Source organism: Zea mays, chromosome 1, assembly GCF_902167145.1.
Source record: "Zea mays cultivar B73 chromosome 1, Zm-B73-REFERENCE-NAM-5.0, whole genome shotgun sequence".
Lineage (NCBI taxonomy): Eukaryota > Viridiplantae > Streptophyta > Magnoliopsida > Poales > Poaceae > Zea > Zea mays.
The window spans coordinates 220,540,249-220,558,644 of NC_050096.1; positions in this window are offsets into that span (position 1 = coordinate 220,540,249).

Consider the following 18,396-nt stretch of genomic DNA (forward strand, 5'->3'; position numbering starts at 1 on the left):
CATGCATGCCTTCGTGTACTCTAGCTAGCTAGGTAACTGCCGCCAGTGGCCATGTCCTCCGGCCCGCCGGCCCGGCTAGCTACAACGAGACAACGTGACTCTGGTACGCCTGCATCATATACTCACGCCCTCTGTCACCGGTGTACATATTATTCGATGCAGCCGACCACTGTGCATCCGTTCGTCCACTTTGTTTCGACTAGAGCTCCGTGCTCCGGCGGTCCGGCCGGCCGGCCGCCGGTTGACGTCCGCCGATACAACATGAACGGTGGACGGACCAGCTGATGAGCATTGGTGCATGCGGGCGGCCGGCCGGTAAGATATCGCCAGCCAGCCAGCCAGTCGAGATCGCGGGCCACAACATACATCTTGCACTGTGAAACAGGAGTACTGCATGCGCTAGCAGTACTACTCTAGAGTCTAGAGTCTAGCCGTAGGCACTGGCCCCCAGCCGTCTTCAAAGCAACGTCACCTGCAGCTGTAGCCTGGGTCGTTGTTCATGCATGACATGAAATCACTTTGGCACCTTGTACATCGCTGGTGGCCTGATTCAGACAAACTGTTCCCTTCTGTAGCTAGCTAGCCATGGCCTTAAGTGGTTGTCAATGGAGACTTCAATACTGCTTGCTGCTGCTGCCTGCCTGCTGGACGACAAACTGACCAGGGTACTACTGCATGATTTGAGCACCAAAGTTAATAATTTGGAACTAATAAATAATCTCTTCGTTTATTTACAACTCTCGCAGAGTTAGAAGGACTCTGCCTCCTCACCCAGCCAGACCGGGCTTCTTCTGCGTCTAGACCATATAGAAGGTTCTACGTCCATATCACTTAAACCAAAATCCCGCTGAACTTACGATGACTAAAAACAAGAGCCGGCCGGAAAGGGCAACGCACCCCGCCCAACTGCAATCATCCATCTATCATGGGACCAAACGTCCTTGCGGGCAGCTAGCTAGCGAGCTGCAATAACAAGTCCCTGTAGGCCCCGGAGCAAGACCAAGACATGCATCCCTACAGCTAGTACTGTGCGACGTAGCAAATCAAATAAATCTTTGACATAATGGTTAAACAAGAAATCTTGCAGGTGATGTTCGTTGCCGGAGGAGACCAGCAATATGACACGAAGCCTGCACCACTCGGCATATCAGTTCAAGCAAGAATAGAGGTGACTAGGTGAGGGCCAAAGAGAGGTAAGCAGGACTGACGACTGAGCAGATATTGTATTTTGTTAAACCCAAACAGAGTAGTATATTTCCTTCAACTCGGCGTTGTGCTAATATACGTTTTACATAAAAGGCCCTTAAAAGGCAATAAAAAATATATCTAACTAAAACATCAGTCAAACACATCATACATAGTGATATGACAACAATGAAAAGGAGGTGAAAAGTGATAACACTTTTGTTTGGCCGGCGGTTGCCCTTAGCCGCCAACTATAGCCCTCAGGCAGGAAACAAAATATATATATATTCAACTAATTAAAAACTAGTTTACCAAAACATCGATCAAAATACAACACTTGTAGCCTCAAGGGCTAATTAGTAGCTTGATATATTATTTTCTTATTTCCTACTTATAGGCTAGTTCATGATTCAACTCCTCCTCCATTTCACAACAATCCATGTAAGCACGATTCCTATGAAAACATATAAAACATGAGAAAATTAGAGTTTAATGTTAAGCTCAAGGATTATAGAGATGCACTTGTTAAAATAGACGATGTAAGCATTATGGACAACAAACAAAAAAGAAAAACATGGACAAACTTCATATTGCTAGTGTGTAACAATTGTAAACTCTATACAAAACATACATAAGAGTAATGCCATAAGAACAAAGATTCGATTTCCGACGTGCTCATTGAGGGGACAAACATGCTTCGCTGATGCATGTGATGGCCATGGCAAGGTGTCCTCAGACTTAGTGGCGATGCGGCGTATGGGCTCTCTAGTGAGAAAGGCTTGGGGAAGGCTGAAACTAAAGGGAGAAACATTAGTACCAGTTCTAAATAAGAACCGGTATTAAAAGCATTTGGGCGGGAATTAAAAGTTCTAAGCGAGAACCGGAGAATATTTAGGTCCAATTCTTAAAAAAGAACTAAAGGCTCCGGGAAAAAAATCTTGGCGGGATTTTAGTAGCAGTTATTTTTAAGAACAAATATTAAATCATTTGGGCAGAAACCTTAAACTTCTAGGCAGAAATGGAAAAGAGACCGTTAGTATCGATTCTTTGCTAGAAGCAATACTATTTTTTTTTTCTTTTAGCGCCAAATTGAGGATCATGAGTACCTGTTGGTGTCTTCAACCAGTACTAAAGACTTGACTTTAGTATCTGTTGGATATACCAAGTGGTACTAATATTCTCTACTAGGCCCAACATTTAAAACCGGTACTAATGATTGCATCAGTACCGGTTTTAAGGCAACCAGAACAAATGTTCTTGAATGGAAGCCCTATTCTCTAGTAGTGTTCTTACCATTCTATGTCATCACCAGTGGCATAGAAGAGATTAGGACATGCAATTTTCTTAACCTTCTATGCTACTAGTGATGGCATGGAAGGGTAAGAAATTACATTCGAGTGGCGAAAGAAAATAACGTACTTGAAAAAATTGTAGTGACATATAGAGAATTTTATGTTATTTTTAATATCTTTTACCATAAATTAAAAAATATACTACAAACGCTACAACTTTCTGATGTAATATGCATAGTCGTGTTCTGGTAGAATGAATTCTCAAAGTCGTTCTATGTGATAACGACACTAGTTCTAGTGTAGAACAAGGCTTCCATTATTTTGATAAACTAGTTTCGAGAGATGTTTTGCTTGTTGGTTTGAGTCATTTCCTCTTTCTAGAGGGACTAGTATTGCTCTTAGCTTTATTGATGGTTTTTTATTTGATTTTGCTCTAATCTTTAGCTAGTTGTGTTAAGCCATTTTCTGCCTCTTCTTAAGGGCTAGCCATTTTCGCTTGGTTGTGTTGAGTTGTTGCCCATACCTTTGGGGACCAAGCCTTTCTCACTTTCATTGACTTTGATTTGGCTTTGGTCTAGCCTTTTGTCATTTGGGTGAATTATTCCTTCTTCCTTCTCTACTAATCGTTGTGTTTGTGCGATGGTGTTTATAATGCACTCTTCAAGGAGTAGATTGCAAACACAAGGTTGATATACAACCTTGTGGTTCGGGTTGTGATGATTGATTGTCATTGAATGTAGTGTCTTGGGTTGAGTCATATGGACTAACCAGGGCATGAATATGTTCATACAACATGTCTCTTAGCTTGTGGTGTGTAGGTGTTGAGTTCGGAGATTGTGGTCGATTGCGAAGGTGATAATCATGCGGGTTCGTGCCAATGGACCAAGAGAGGTGAAGGATGAGTGATGAGTCTTGATTGAGGAACTTGATAAGTCGTGTGATTAGCCATGGTGGGTAACACTTGGGGACACTTACATGCACAAGGACATGGCAGAGCAGATCATGTTGTTGGTGTAGTTGTGGACCGACGAGACATGTGTCCAGGATGTGGGGGACACGTATGCTTCCTGCGGGGGTTTTCATGGTTGAGCCTCAAAACCACCATACAATAGTTCGCTAGTCTCATCAAATTTGGGCCATAAAACCTTGTGGCACGGATTAGGAGGGAATTAGAGACAACACATGGCATCATTGTGAAGGATGTGTTAAGGTGAAGCAACGTCGTTGTTGGTGACTTGTTCTCAAATGCTAAGAATTAAGAACAAGGCAACACAAAAAAATGTTAAGTGTTAAGGTCCTTCGTCCTCCATAACGATATATCCCTTCGGGATATAAAGCATCTCGGACGAAGGTTACGAGGGACATACCTTCGTAAGCATAACAACGAAGAATGAAGCATTCACATAAATCATAGAATATGAAATAAACATTTAAATATTGTCATAGAATTATCTCTACTTGTATTAATGAATATAAATGACTTTGATTTACAAATGTACCTTCGGTCCTGCGGAAGGCAGAAGTACAAGCGTGATGCGAAAGCAAATGACAGGTTCACGTGAACAGTACAGAGATACTGTTCATCTATTTATAGGCACAGGTCGCAGCCTGTGACAAATTACAATTATGTCCCTTGCGAAAGTTTACAGCATTGACTCAGACCTATATGTATAAAAAGGTCATTCTATCTCTATGTCGGTTTAAAACGCCGAAGCTCCATGAAAAGGGACCTTCGGCCATCTCTTGGAGACGACTTCAGCCGAAGCTGTTTCTTCGTGTGAGACCTTCGGCACACCGAAGCACAACCCCAACAGTAGCCCCTTTCGCGGTGCTAGATCGTTCTTCGTAACGAGCTTGACCCGTGAAAAAAGCCTCTTCAGCTTCGGGAAGCCGAAGGTCCAAAAAACACCTTCCCTGAGCTCGTTGCGGAGAAACGATCCGACTTCCGAGCGCGTGTCGGTCCCACCTTGCAGAGTTACTGTTTGATCCTTGCGGTCCACTGCGCAGCGGGTACAAGTTACTGCGCGCCTGGTGTAACAATTCCGCCGCTTCGCCTTCTTACCTGCAGCACTATATAAACTGACAAGTAGTTGTGAAGTTACCACAGCATTCATTGCTATTTGCACTGTTTTGCTGCCAAAATTTTTAACCATCGCCGAAGCTTGTTTGTCAGAATTGAACGAAGCTCCATCTTGAAACCTGCTTCGGAGAAAAAAGTATTAAAGTTTCACAAGTTCATAGCTAAATGGCCAGAATCCGTTCTACTGCTAGGGTTGAACGCGAGGGGGAGGAAACTGAAGCTTCGGAGACCGTCCCTATCTCCGAAGCCATGCAACGGTCCGGGCTAGTGATTTCGGAAAAGATTCCTATTGATGATGCAGAACAAGCAATCGCTGAAGCAGAAGGAGAAGAAGCTGAGGAAACAAACTCCGAAGATGATTATCACCTTGCCACACCAAGCAAACCCAGCCATTTGGACTTCGGGAAATCTACTGTTTCGAAGGCTGACTTGTCCAAGATGGTAAAGTCAGGCTATTTTACTGAAAATCAAAAGAAGCTACTACGCTTCGGAGGAGAAGAGACTACCCCAAAGCCGGAGAAAGATGAAATTGTTATTTTTAAAAGCTTCTTAAAGGCTGGGTTGAGATTCCCCCTTCACGGGATTATTGCAGAGATATTGAATAATTTTGGAATCTATTTTCACCAGCTAACCCCTAACGCTATCGTTAGGCTTAATGTTTATATTTGGGCACTCCGAAGCCAGGCGGTGGAACCGTTTGCGGACAGCTTTTGCCGAGTTCATGAACTGCACTATCAGACAAAGGCTAGAAAGGATGGATTACATGAGAACTTTGGTTGCTATAATTTTGCTTATCGGAAAACTACAAAGTGTCCTGTGATTAGCTACCGAAGCAAATGGGCAGCAGGGTGGAAATCGGAATGGTTCTATGTTAAGGTTGATGATGATAAAGAGAAGCTTGTGCAAAGCCCACTGGAACTGACCTTCGGAGAAACCCGCCCCCAGTGCCACATGTTACCAGAGGGTCCAACTCAAAAAGCAATGTATGAATTCAAAATAATTGCAGAAAATATCGGTACAAGGGACCTGGTCCAGGAATTCTTGGCTTTCAAAGTTTTCCCTAGTGTAAAAGAGTGGGAAATGCCGAAGCTGGAGGGGGAAAAGAAAAAGGGTGAACTTGTACGCTTGCCTTACTACTTCAAATTTAAGAAATTCTTTAAAACTCCTTGCCAAGAGTGGCTAGATACGATTGAAGTGATGTGCAACGAAATACTTGGTAATTATTCCAAGAAAGAGGATCAATTGATGACTGCAGCCTTCGGCAGCCGTCCAAAACGAAGGCTGAATCGAGTATTCGATGCCCTGGGCTTCGAGTACCCAGATTATGAGCAGTTGAATAAGGGTGCCGAAGGCCACAAAAGAAAAAGAGTGGCTGAAATTCTGACCAAGGATGAAGAGCAACCAGCAGCAGAGAAGAAAATTCCGAAGAAAAGGAAAATATCAACTCCGAAACGAAAAATATCCGAAGAAGAGAGAACCCCCACACCGCCTTCTACTAGCGACATAGAAGAAATTTTAAAGGTAATGACTGAACCCATGCCTACGAAGCTAAGTCCACTAGGGCTCCAACTGACGAAGCTTTTTCGAAAGGTGGACGAGCCGGATCAGACGAAGACAAGCAAACCCAAGCGGCAAAGAATCATTGCGGTAACTGAAGTTATCGATAAGACGCCGCCAAGGGCGTCAATTCAAAAAACGGCAGCTGCCGAAGGTGCAGCAATCATTGAAGGCGTAGCTTCGGAGGTCGCGGCTACCGAAACCGCTACAGCCGAAGATACAAACTTAGAAACCACGATTAAGAATATCAACAAGATTTTGGAAGACATGGCCGCGGAAGAAGCTGGTGCTACTACTGAAAAAACCATGGCCACAGTGCCTGAGAAAGGAAAAGAAATAGCCGAAGACCCTTCGGACGACGAAGCATACACTTTCCAGAACTTAGTTGGGCAAAAACTGACGAAGGACGAAATAGAAGAACTTAAAGACTACGCCAAGTCTTGCGGGTACAAGTCAGGTGCCCTCCTATTTGGGGGTGTAGATGATGAACAACTGGGCTGCATCCGGGACTCAGCTGGGGCTAAGGTCATCGTTACTCTATCAAAGAGTATCGGTTTTCCGAAGCTGGAGTCAGACATCAGCCGCTACCGACGACAACATGTCGTTGGTAGTTTATTTTACTCCAACTTCAAGGTAAATGACTTGTCCCCTAACTTTTATTGCTCCTAACAAAAACATGTCTGATGAAGGTTGTGTTTGTGTAGAGTATGCTATTGAGCAAGGCCTTGCAAATGCAGCAGGATCTTGAAGATAAAAAGCATGAAGTTATAATTGAAAATTTGGAAAACAAAATAAAGGAACAATCAGATGCTTTTGAGAAAAAGAACTTCGAACTCCAGGCAGCCGAAGGTTTACTGGCGGAAGCTGAAGCAAAAATATTAGAACTGAACACGAAGCTTCTCCGCCAGTCTGAGCAGTTCGAACAAGAAAAACAAGATCTCAATGCAAAACTTGAAGCCGAAGCTCAGCAAAATTCGGATTTGAGAAAACTACTGACAAATCTTCAAGAAAAATGCCTAGAATTTAGCAACAAGTGCATTCAGCGACTAAGAAAGATTTTTCATTCGGTTGGAGCTAGCAGCGAAAAATTTACCCCCTCAGCTGAAGATCTACCGCAAACCTTCGAACACATTGAGGGGGAAATTGACGAGCTCGACGAAGTCATAGCTGGGCATGGTGATTTCTGTGCCTGGGTAGCTTCTCGAGGGACTGCTGCAGCCTTCATGAAGGCTGGCTGTGAACATGGAAAAGTTGTTAACAGGCCCAACTTCGCTTTATCTCCATCAATCCTGGATGATATGCCTGACCTTGCCCGAAGTATCTCCAACAGATTTATAAAAATGATATGGACAAAAGGCGGGCGGGAGAAGGCTGGAGATGAAGCACGAAGCCATCTTGAACCAGTAAGAGATAATACTTCGTACTTACCTTTTTCTTTGCACTTGATTTTCACTCACGATTCCTTGATTTTTGTAGGTTGACGAAGGTGAAGATGATGCCTAAGTTATGTCGCCGAAACTGTCGCCGAAGCTGTCGCCGAAGCTGAAGCTTAATGAAGATCAGTAGAAATGTACTATAGGAAAAAACTCAGGATACTTTTTGTAACAAATTTTGTAAATACATTTGAACTGTTCTCAAGGAACTTTGTACATACCTTGTAATATATCCTTACCCTTCGATTGAGTCGCTTTGATGTGGACGAAATCAGTATTTTGAGCCGAAGGCGAAAAAACACCTTCCCTTCTTTTCGTACACAACGAAGCCTAAACGATCGCTTCCTCTTTTTGCCAAAGCTTTTCTTCACATAGCAAAACATAAAAAACTACTTCTTCTTTCTGCCGAAGCTTTTACATAGCAAGACATAAAAGACTACTTCTTCTTTCTGCCGAAGCTTTTACATAGCAAGACATAAAAGACTACTTCTTCTTTCTGCCGAAGCTTTTACATAGCAAGACATAAAAGACTACTTCTTCTTTCTGCCGAAGCTTTTACATAGCAAAACATAAAAGACTGCTACTCTTATATACAACGATTCATAAAAACCACTTCTTCGAAACCTTTCTTTTGCATAACAAACCATTTATCCGAAACTTTTTTCTCTGTGCCGAAGCAATCATTTAAGAACACAAATGCTATGAATGAATGCTTATGCATGCAAACGCCATGATGCAATGTGCAAATGAATGTCCGAAGCGTATGTCCGAAGCCACACTCATCCATCATTTTCTTAGGAGCAAACACACGTCAGCTCTGCATTCCCTTAGGAACGACTTTGGAGCATCTTTGCCTTTTACTTAGGCAGTATCAGCGTTGACTTTTCGCTGTAAGCTCTGCATCCCCCTAGGGACGTCTTTGGAGCTTCTTCGTCCTTTACTTAGACGGTATAAGCTCTGCATTCCCTTAGGAACGACTTTGGAGCTTCTTCGCCTTTTACTTTCGGCGGAATCAGCGTTGACTTTTCGCTGTGAGCTCTGCATCCCCTTAGGGACGTCTTTGGAGCTTCTTCTCTTTTTTAGTTTCGGCACTCGATGGTGCACTCTCAGCTTTTACATGTACATCTTTGGGGGATTTTGCTCTTATAAAACTAAAAAGGAAATTACATACGATGGCCCCATTAAAAACCTTTCTCCCCCTTTAGAAAGGAAAAGGGTGCCATGAAAAAGAAAAGAAAAGTCAAAATTACATCGAGTTATACATAAAACCGCCGAAGCTCATCCGCATTCCAAGATCTTGGAATTTCATTGCCGTCCATGTCCTTCAGTCTGTACGAACCAGGCCTTGACGAAGATGCTACTAAGAAAGGCCCTTCCCATTTCAGTTGCAATTTGCCCACTGTATCTGGATTGGCCACTCTCCGAAGCACCAAGTGTCCTGGCTCAATATTTTTTAGCCGGACCTTTCTATCTCGCCATTTAACTGTTTCAGCCTGGTACTTATTGATATTCTCCACGGCCTGGAGCCTGATCCCTTCTAAGGCATCTTTTTCCACGAGACAAGTATCTTCGGGACCTGATTCTGCCGAAGCTACCACTCTTATTGATCCAGCTTTGGCCTCTTCCGGGGTTATTGCTTCGTCACCAAATAACAACTTAAATGGGGTAAAGCCTGTAGATCTTGATGTTGTTGTGTTATGGCTCCATACCACTTTGGTAAGCTGATCTGGCCACTTTCCCCTTGGTTGATTGAAGATTAGCTTCATTATTCCTGTCATTATGATGCCGTTGGCCCTTTCAACAAGCCCATTTGACTCCGGGTGCCTGACTGACGCAAAGTGGATCTTCGTGCCAATTTGATCACAAAAATTTCTGAATTCTCCGGAGTCAAATTGTGTTCCATTATCTACAGTTATAGCCTTCGGCACTCCGAAGCGACAGACTATATTCTGCCAGAAAAATTTTTGGACAGTGGCCGAAGTTATTGTAGCTAATGGCTTCGCCTCAATCCACTTGGAAAAATATTCCACAGCAACTACAACATATTTCAGATTGCCTTGAGCCGGTGGTAATGGGCCCAGCAAATCGAGGCCCCACCTTTGCAATGGCCAGATGGGTTGTATTAGCTGTGTCAAAGACGAAGGTTGTTTTTGATCTCTTGCACATTTCTGACAACCTTCGCACTTTTGAACTAACTCAGCTGCATCCGAAGCTGCCTTCGGCCAATAAAAACCTTGTCGGAACACTTTTCCAAGTAACGGCCTGGATCCGATGTGGGATCCACAAAGGCCTGCATGTATCTCCTTCATCAACTCTATACCTTCGGCTCTAGACAAGCACTTGAGCAGCGGGGCACAAACTCCATGCTTGTATAACTCCCCTTCTATAATGATATACGGACGAGCTCTTGCCTCTATTCTTTTATTATAAGCTTCGTCATCTGATAGGAAGTTGCCCTGAAGGTAAGAAATTATTTCAGTTCTCCAATCTTCACTGTACACGGGAGAGATAGTAAGAACTGCTCTTTCAAGTAACTCCACTGAAGGTGCCTTTATTGTTTCGAAGAATACATCCGAAGGTAGCGGCAGCCCCTGTGCTGCAGACCTGGCTAACAAATCAGCATGTTCATTTTGCCCTCGAGGGATATTCTTAACAGAAAATCCTTCGAAGGAAGCTTCGATCCTTCGGACTGTGTCTAAGTATTTTTCAAGCTTCGGGTCTTTAGCCTTGCAACTTTTGTCAATATGACCCGAAACAATCTGAGAATCAGTTTTAAGGATCGCCCTCCTGATCCCCATCGCCTTTAGTTTCCGAAGGCCCAGGAGCAAGGCTTCGTACTCAGCAATATTATTTGTGCAGCTGAAGTCCAGTCTTGCTGCATAGCAAGTTTTAACCTTGGACGGTGAAACCAAAACAGCAGCTGCTCCTGCTCCGAAGGTTCCCCAGGAGCCATCACAAAACACTGTCCATGCTTCGGCATCTTTATTTGCTTCTTCGCCCTGAGCCCCTGGCGTCCAGTCGGCAATAAAATCCGCCAATGCTTGAGACTGAATCGAGGATCTGTGCACATAATCAATGTAAAATTCATTAAGCTCCGCAGCCCATTTTCCAATTCGGCCAGTAGCTTCTTTATTTCTCATGATATCTTTCAACGGCTGCGAAGAAGGAACAATAATATTATATGCCTGAAAATAATGCCGAAGCTTCCTGGATGCCATTAGAACGGCATACAACACCTTCTCCAGTTCTGTATAATTTTTCTTTGAGACACTAAGGACCTCAGATACAAAATATACTGGGACCTGCTTCTTGATTTGTCCATCAAACTTCTCCTGCACAAGTGCCGCACTTACTGCTGAGTGCGAAGCTGCCACATACAACAATAGAGGAGCCCCTGGCATTGGTGGAGTTAATGTTGTTAGATCTATCAGGTATTGCTTGAGTTCTTCGAAAGCTTTTTGTTGAGCTGGGCCCCATTGAAAGACTTCAGCTGATTTTAGCACCTCGAAGAAGGGTAGATTTCTTTCCGCTGATCTGGATATAAATCTGTTAAGAGAAGCCAGTCTTCCTGTCAATCTTTGGGCCCCCTTTCTTGTGGTTGGTGGCTCCATTCGAAGTATAGCTTCGATTTTATTTGGGTTAGCTTCAATTCCCTTTGTTGAAACCAAGCATCCAAGGAATTTACCCTTCTTTACTCCGAAGACACATTTTTCTGGATTCAGCTTCAGGCCAGCTTGTCTGAAGCTGGCGAAGGTCTCCTGCAGATCAGCAATATGGTCTTCTTGCTTCGTGCTTTTTACAATAATGTCATCAACATAGGTCAACACATTTCTTCCTATCTGAGATTGGAGAACCTTCGCAGTCATCCTGCTGAAACTCCCTCCTGCATTCTTAAGCCCCTCAGGCATCCGAAGATAGCAATATGTACCACTTGGGGTTATGAAACTAGTCTTCGGCTCATCCTCCTTTTTCATCCAGATTTGATGATAGCCTGAGTAACAATCCAGGAGACTCATGAGTTCCGAAGAAGCTGCTGCATCAACTAAAGAGTCTATCCTTGGCAGCGGGAACTCATCCTTCGGACAAGCCTTGTTGAGATCTGTGAAATCAATACACATTCTCCACTTTCCATTGGCCTTCTTCACCATAACAGTGTTAGCTAGCCATTCTGGATACTTCACTTCTCTGATAACTCCTGCACTTAGGAGTCTTTTTACTTCGTTGCGAGCCCCTTCGGCCTTGTCATCAGACATTTTCCGAAGCCTCTGCTTGCGGGGTCTGAAGGATGGGTCAACATTGAGCGAATGTTCAATAACATCCCGATTCACTCCACAAAGATCATTGGCTGACCATGCAAAAACATCTTTATTGTTGAATAAAAACCTTATCAAGGTTTTCTCTTGATCTTCAGATAATTGCGAGCCCAATAGCACCTTCTGCTCTGCTATATCCTCACACAGCAGCATGGGCTTCGGCTGATCAGCCGAAGCTGCTTTTTCCCTCCTGAACTTGTACTGTTCACCAGTTTCAACTCCATCTATATTATGGATTGCCTTGGAATCAGTCCAGCTTCCTTCGGCCCTTCTGGCAGCCTCCTGACTCCCATGAATAGCAATAGGCCCTTGGTCCGAAGGTATCTTCATGCAGAGATAAGCTGGGTGAAGAATTGCTTCAAAAGCATTTAGGGTACCACGACCAATGATGGCGTTGTAGGGGTATTCCATGTCAACAATATCAAACACAATTTGCTCAGTCCTTGTGTTGTTAACAAATCCGAAGGTTACCGGCATGGTAATCTTCCCGAGTGCCACAATCTGCCGCCCTCCGAAGCCACAAAGAGGGTGCGTAGCATCATGAATTTTGTCTTCAGGCTCTTGCATCTGTCTGAAGGCTTTAGCAAATATAATGTCAGCTGCACTGCCTGTGTCAACTAGGACATTGTGAACCAGAAACCCTTTGATCACACAAGAAATGACCATAGCATCATTGTGAGGATAGTCCTTGAGCTGAAGATCTTCCTGAGAGAAAGTAATTGGAATGTGAGACCATTTTGACTTAATGAAGGGTCCCTGCACTCCAACATGCTGCACCCTTCTCTGAGCCTCCTTCTTCTGCTTTTTGTTAGCTGGCTCTGAGCAAGAACCGCCTGTTATCGGGAGCACCAGCTTCGAAGCCGAAGCAGCTCCAACTTGAGTGTTGAACGAAGCCATCAGCTCAGAAAGGTGGAAGTGAGTTGACCGGAGGTGGGCGCCAATGTTGGTGACTTGTTCTCAAATGCTAAGAATTAAGAACAAGGCAACACAAAAAAATGTTAAGTGTTAAGGTCCTTCGTCCTCCATAACGATATATCCCTTCGGGATATAAAGCATCTCGGACGAAGGTTACGAGGGACATACCTTCGTAAGCATAACAACGAAGAATGAAGCATTCACATAAATCATAGAATATGAAATAAACATTTAAATATTGTCATAGAATTATCTCTACTTGTATTAATGAATATAAATGACTTTGATTTACAAATGTACCTTCGGTCCTGCGGAAGGCAGAAGTACAAGCGTGATGCGAAAGCAAATGACAGGTTCACGTGAACAGTACAGAGATACTGTTCATCTATTTATAGGCACAGGTCGCAGCCTGTGACAAATTACAATTATGTCCCTTGCGAAAGTTTACAGCATTGACTCAGACCTATATGTATAAAAAGGTCATTCTATCTCTATGTCGGTTTAAAACGCCGAAGCTCCATGAAAAGGGACCTTCGGCCATCTCTTGGAGACGACTTCAGCCGAAGCTGTTTCTTCGTGTGAGACCTTCGGCACACCGAAGCACAACCCCAACAGTCGTGAAGAGTGTGTGGCCATCATATCGAAACTTCAAGAGTTGATCCATTTTGCCCCTGGCTAAGTGGATAGACTCTATGCATCTAGGGGTAGTTTAGGAAAGAAGAGGAACCCTCTATAAATAGGAGGGGGTTGACCCATTTAACCATCTCTCTAGCTTGTAATCTTCATTTTCCCTTATCATTTTGTTAGGAGATCATTAGATTCTTTGAACCTTAGCATCTATGTCCTTGCAATTTTGAGGAAGTGTGGCTGCAACCACAATTTGCTCTCTATGTTTTTCAATTCAAGTGAAAAATCTGATGGGCTTTGTACTTGGTTGCATCCCCCTTCTCCCAACTTTTTTATTGAGTTTTTAGTTGATTTTTGGTTTTGCAAGTTTAGGAAGTGTCTTGGGGTTGATCTCTAGTTTATAAACTATCCTAGAATAATTGCAACCTCTGGTATGAGCTGAACCAATTCTTGGACAATTTTCTAACAGATTTGCACTTTTACAAAACCCAATTCGAGTTTGAGGTTTCTGATCTAGTTAGAAGGTTTCATCTTTTGGAGCTCAAACTTCATGAATCACTCTTTCTTGTCTTCTTGTTAACTGCAACACTTGGAGGCAATTGGAGCAAATTTTGTTGCACGACACTTCTGCAACCTAGCATTGTTGGACTTTTGTCCAACACTACCGCTTTGCTCTAAGGGTCTCTATTTTGACCTTTCCTATGATTTTTTTGGTGTTGAAATCAAGTTTTGTTTAGTTTAATGGATCCATAATCATCCTAGGAACATGTTTGGAACATCCAATCCACACTTGATTGAGGTGTTCTTGTTTTGAACTTTTTGGAGTTTTTGGTGCACTCGAGGGTTTGGACTAAACGTGGGAATCAAGTCAAGAGTGCTTCAACATAGAAACTTTTATTGACTCCCATTCACCCCCTCTAGTCACCTATTCGATCCTTTAATACAAGTACTCGGTCATGTTGTCGCATGAACCAGTTGGTGTCACTTGGCAGCCAACACACAAGAAACCGAGAGGTGCACTGCTGGTATGGTCGTTACTCCTGAAAGGGAAATGTGCTATATGCCATTTCTAACTTTGTTTTGGTGATTAATGACTAACACAACCTAGAGATCTAACTATTTTCAAGTGCACACTTGCAGGTTTATTCGATTCAAATTGAGGTTGGATTTCCAATACTTAGCTCAAAAACGTCCAGAAAGTGCAACATTTTGAAAAAGGTAAAATACTTAGCTCCAACACGTCTAGGAAGTGCTACTACTATGAGGGCACAACGCAGAGTAGGGGCAATGGGTGTTGGGATAGTGGGAGCCAAAGGGTAGAGCCTACGCTCTAGTCATGGGAGCACGGCAAGGGGGAGGGGACGACAAGCGATGGGGCAGGGGCGAGGGACAGGGTGCTGCTGGTGGTTGGCAACACATTAGGCATCAGGCTAGGCATGAGGAGAGGTAGAGATGGGTTGGGGAACTACTTTTTCCTCTAACAAAAATTAGATGGTGTGGGAGATAGGGGCGGGGGCTACCTATATTTATTTAGCAAATAACCATGAGATGTCAACCCATCTCTATAGCGACCCGTCATGAGTTGTTAATTTTCTATATTTTAGTGACCAACATGCCATGGCTACAAACATATTTAGCGACCAACCATAAGTTCCTAACATTTAGCAACCAATTGTTGGTGCTTAATAAAGGTTGCTAAAATTGCACTGTGATGTAGTTTATGTAGTTCCTGAGGATCTCATTACACACCACTGCAATGGATTCTAGCCGCTCGGGGCATGGGCATTTAAACAAAGGTTGCTGCTTGAAACGATATGGTAGAACTTTCAAAACGCCCGGTTTTACCTCTTCGTCGCCATTATTGGGTTTCGACATACCCTAACCAAACTTTACAGGGAACAACCTGTTCGCAAGAAATTCTTGCACTAAATCTCGAGTGACAATCCTATCTGTCACATCATTGAACGCAATAATAATTGTTTCGACAACTCTGCTCATATTATAGATGGGTCTCTTTAAGCCGAAGCTTATCCTCAATGTTGTCATCACTATATCTTTGAACTCTTCCCTCTTCTTCATATCTACCTTGGCATAGAACCATTCCTTAACCCACTCACTTGGTCATTTGGTTTGGTAGGCCAATACAGGAAACTTTGAATCCCTTCGGTAAGAGAAGGTCTATCACCCAATGTTCTTGTGCATTTTATCTGAAGGTCTATCCTTCGTCTTATAGTGCAATTCATGCACTCTGAAGAAGCACTCGGCATCGACCTATGCACCCTACCTTCATACATCCCATATGAAGACACCAAGCCTTACTACTGCATTGGGTGTCAGCTGGTGCATGTAGATCTCATACTTCTTCAGCTAAAGTCCTGCATAGAAGAAGCTCTTGAACACCATGACTTCATCCTCCTTCGGGTCTGGGAGAGTCTCCTCACTGGCAAAGCAGATTAAATTTTCATCATCGATGTATCCAAGCCTTTTCAAAACCTTCAACTCATTAGGTTATCCCATGTCAATGTAACTAGGTTTAGATGGTCGAAGATCATACTCTTCTTCTACAACAGTGTCATCCTCGGTATAAGAAACATTCTCCTTAGACCCCTCGCCATCTTTAGCTACTTCATCCACTTTTTTTTCTTTAGCACAACTGCCACCTTTATTACAGTTTCTAACATAGGATCTTCACTTGCAGACTTTTGCAAGACTTCATTGTCAGGAGCTTCTTCATCTCTTTGCACTGCCTTCGACGACGTTGGTTTTACTACCCTAGCAATTGTTCTAATCCTTGCCATCCGAAGGTTGTTGCAAAGCTCGAGTTTTCGAAGTTCACAAAAAGCAAGAGGAATGAATGAGCTTTGGAGACAGATAATTTAATGTCAATAGGTTGGTACCAGCAGTAAATGTCGTGCGACTTAGCTTGGTCCGACCCAGTTATATAGGTAGAGAGGCGCGGCGCAGTAGTCGAGGAGTCACACTAGTTCTATTCACTGCCTTATGGAACAATGATGCAGGCCCTCGCCTTGTTGCTAGCTGTCCAAATACATGTTTATGTGATCCTGTTTTCAATAATGTGCTCTAGGAAGGTGTTTTTCGGACCTTAGGCACAAGACCTTTGTCTATTCTGTGGCCTGAGCACGTAATAGAAAAACAAACTAATCTCACGATGGGCTACTATTGAGTGAGCCTTCGTCGAAGGTCCTCAAACCTAACTAATCATAATCACTTCGTAATTTGTTTTAGGAAGCAACCGATTCATGTATGACGAAGATCACTAATACAAGTTGATAAGGGGAGAAGGAGGAAGCTTGGGCACTATTGCGTAGATGAAGCACATCGCTGCACCTAAAGCCAATGGTGGGAAACTAAGGAAGAACCTATCAATGTATGCACTAGGCCTTCAGAAAAAGGACGGTGTCACCCCTAGTAGGTTTCATAGTTGTATGTATAGGGTTCAAGTTTATGATTGTAATTTCATACAACAGTGTACGTCAAACTATCCCTATAAATAGATGAACAGTGCCCATGCAGAGGGGGCTCTCGGCGCGAAAAAACTAAGAGCACACCCAAGCAATATTGAATCACTCCATGTTCAAAGCTTCAAAACATCTAAACATTTTAGCATCCTTTGAATTATTTGAAGGTAAAATTGTAATTGTTTGTAATCAGAAAGAGAATAGATGACAAAATAAATTTATGACATGATGATTTAAAGCCTCAATCTCTCGTATTATTTATAGATATTTGTTTTAGCCTTCTTTCTTTAATCTATTCCACCTTTATGAATAGATTAAAGGGAACATGACTTGATTACCCTAATTGTGTTACCCTGTTTTGGTTCTCTATAGGAATCCTAATAGGTGACAAACACTGACAATGTCATATCACTATCGGCTAACTAAGAAATACAACAATAATACTCTATTTTCCAATAAACATGCAGTGATGCATCTACTATTGCTGGTTTTTTATACTTTTAATAGTGATGACATGTTCTATTGTAAAGTTAATGACATGTTCTATAGTAAACACCTAGTTGGAGTTCTTAAAACGTGACCTGGTTTGGAGCACCGTCCGCGCTTCATGGGTACGACACAAGTCACTTGCTGACGCATGCATGTCCTATGCATTCATTCACTACAAAAGCTTCTCGAGCAAGACACCTCTCACCATGTTGACGCACTGCTCAAGGGCATGGGCGCGACCATCCAGCAGAGGACACGTTTGGGCCCCGCCTCCGCTCCCCTCCTCTCCTTCTTCACCTCACTAGCCTGCCGCTCTACCCTTTTCATCTTCCCACCACCCTCCCAGCGAGGTCCCTATCATCTCCGATTCACGCTTGACCGTGTCCGACCTAGTCTTGACCTGCGTCCACCATCATGGCCTCACCCACTATCGCTTCGCCCATCCGGGCGAGCCCTGCCGACATCCCCATTGCACCCTTGTCGTGTCGCCTCGTGTCATCGCTGCTCGTCGTCGACGCATCCGGGGCGTCCTCCCTGATTGACTATGCCACTCTGGGCACCAGCTCTTCGCCCCCACGCCTTGGTGGTCGGTGGGTGCCGAGCATAGCGCGCTTATGTACGAATTTGACCACTACTAGAATCACATCGCACCTCCTTTTTTCTCTTCTACCCTAGCGCATGTTTGACGTGGCACGATGTTTGATCAGCGCTAGATGCTCAACACCCCTATCCATGCACTCGAGGCAGAGGCCAGAGATGCCAAGATGAAGCTGACCACGACTGGCCAGCCGTCAACTCCAAAGAGGAAGCCATGGGGTCGGTGGACATTGGGGTTCGTTGTGGTGGCATGCTAAATCCGGATTCAGCAAGAAAGGTTTATGATTCGCTTGGCCTTAGGATGAAAATTGGTTTTTATTTTCCTAGAATCCCAGGCATTCTCTCACTTATTTTGTCAAAACCCTGTGGATTTATCCCTTTGATATTTGCACTCGGTCTTCTTGATTTTTATTCTTTTAGAGCTAAAAG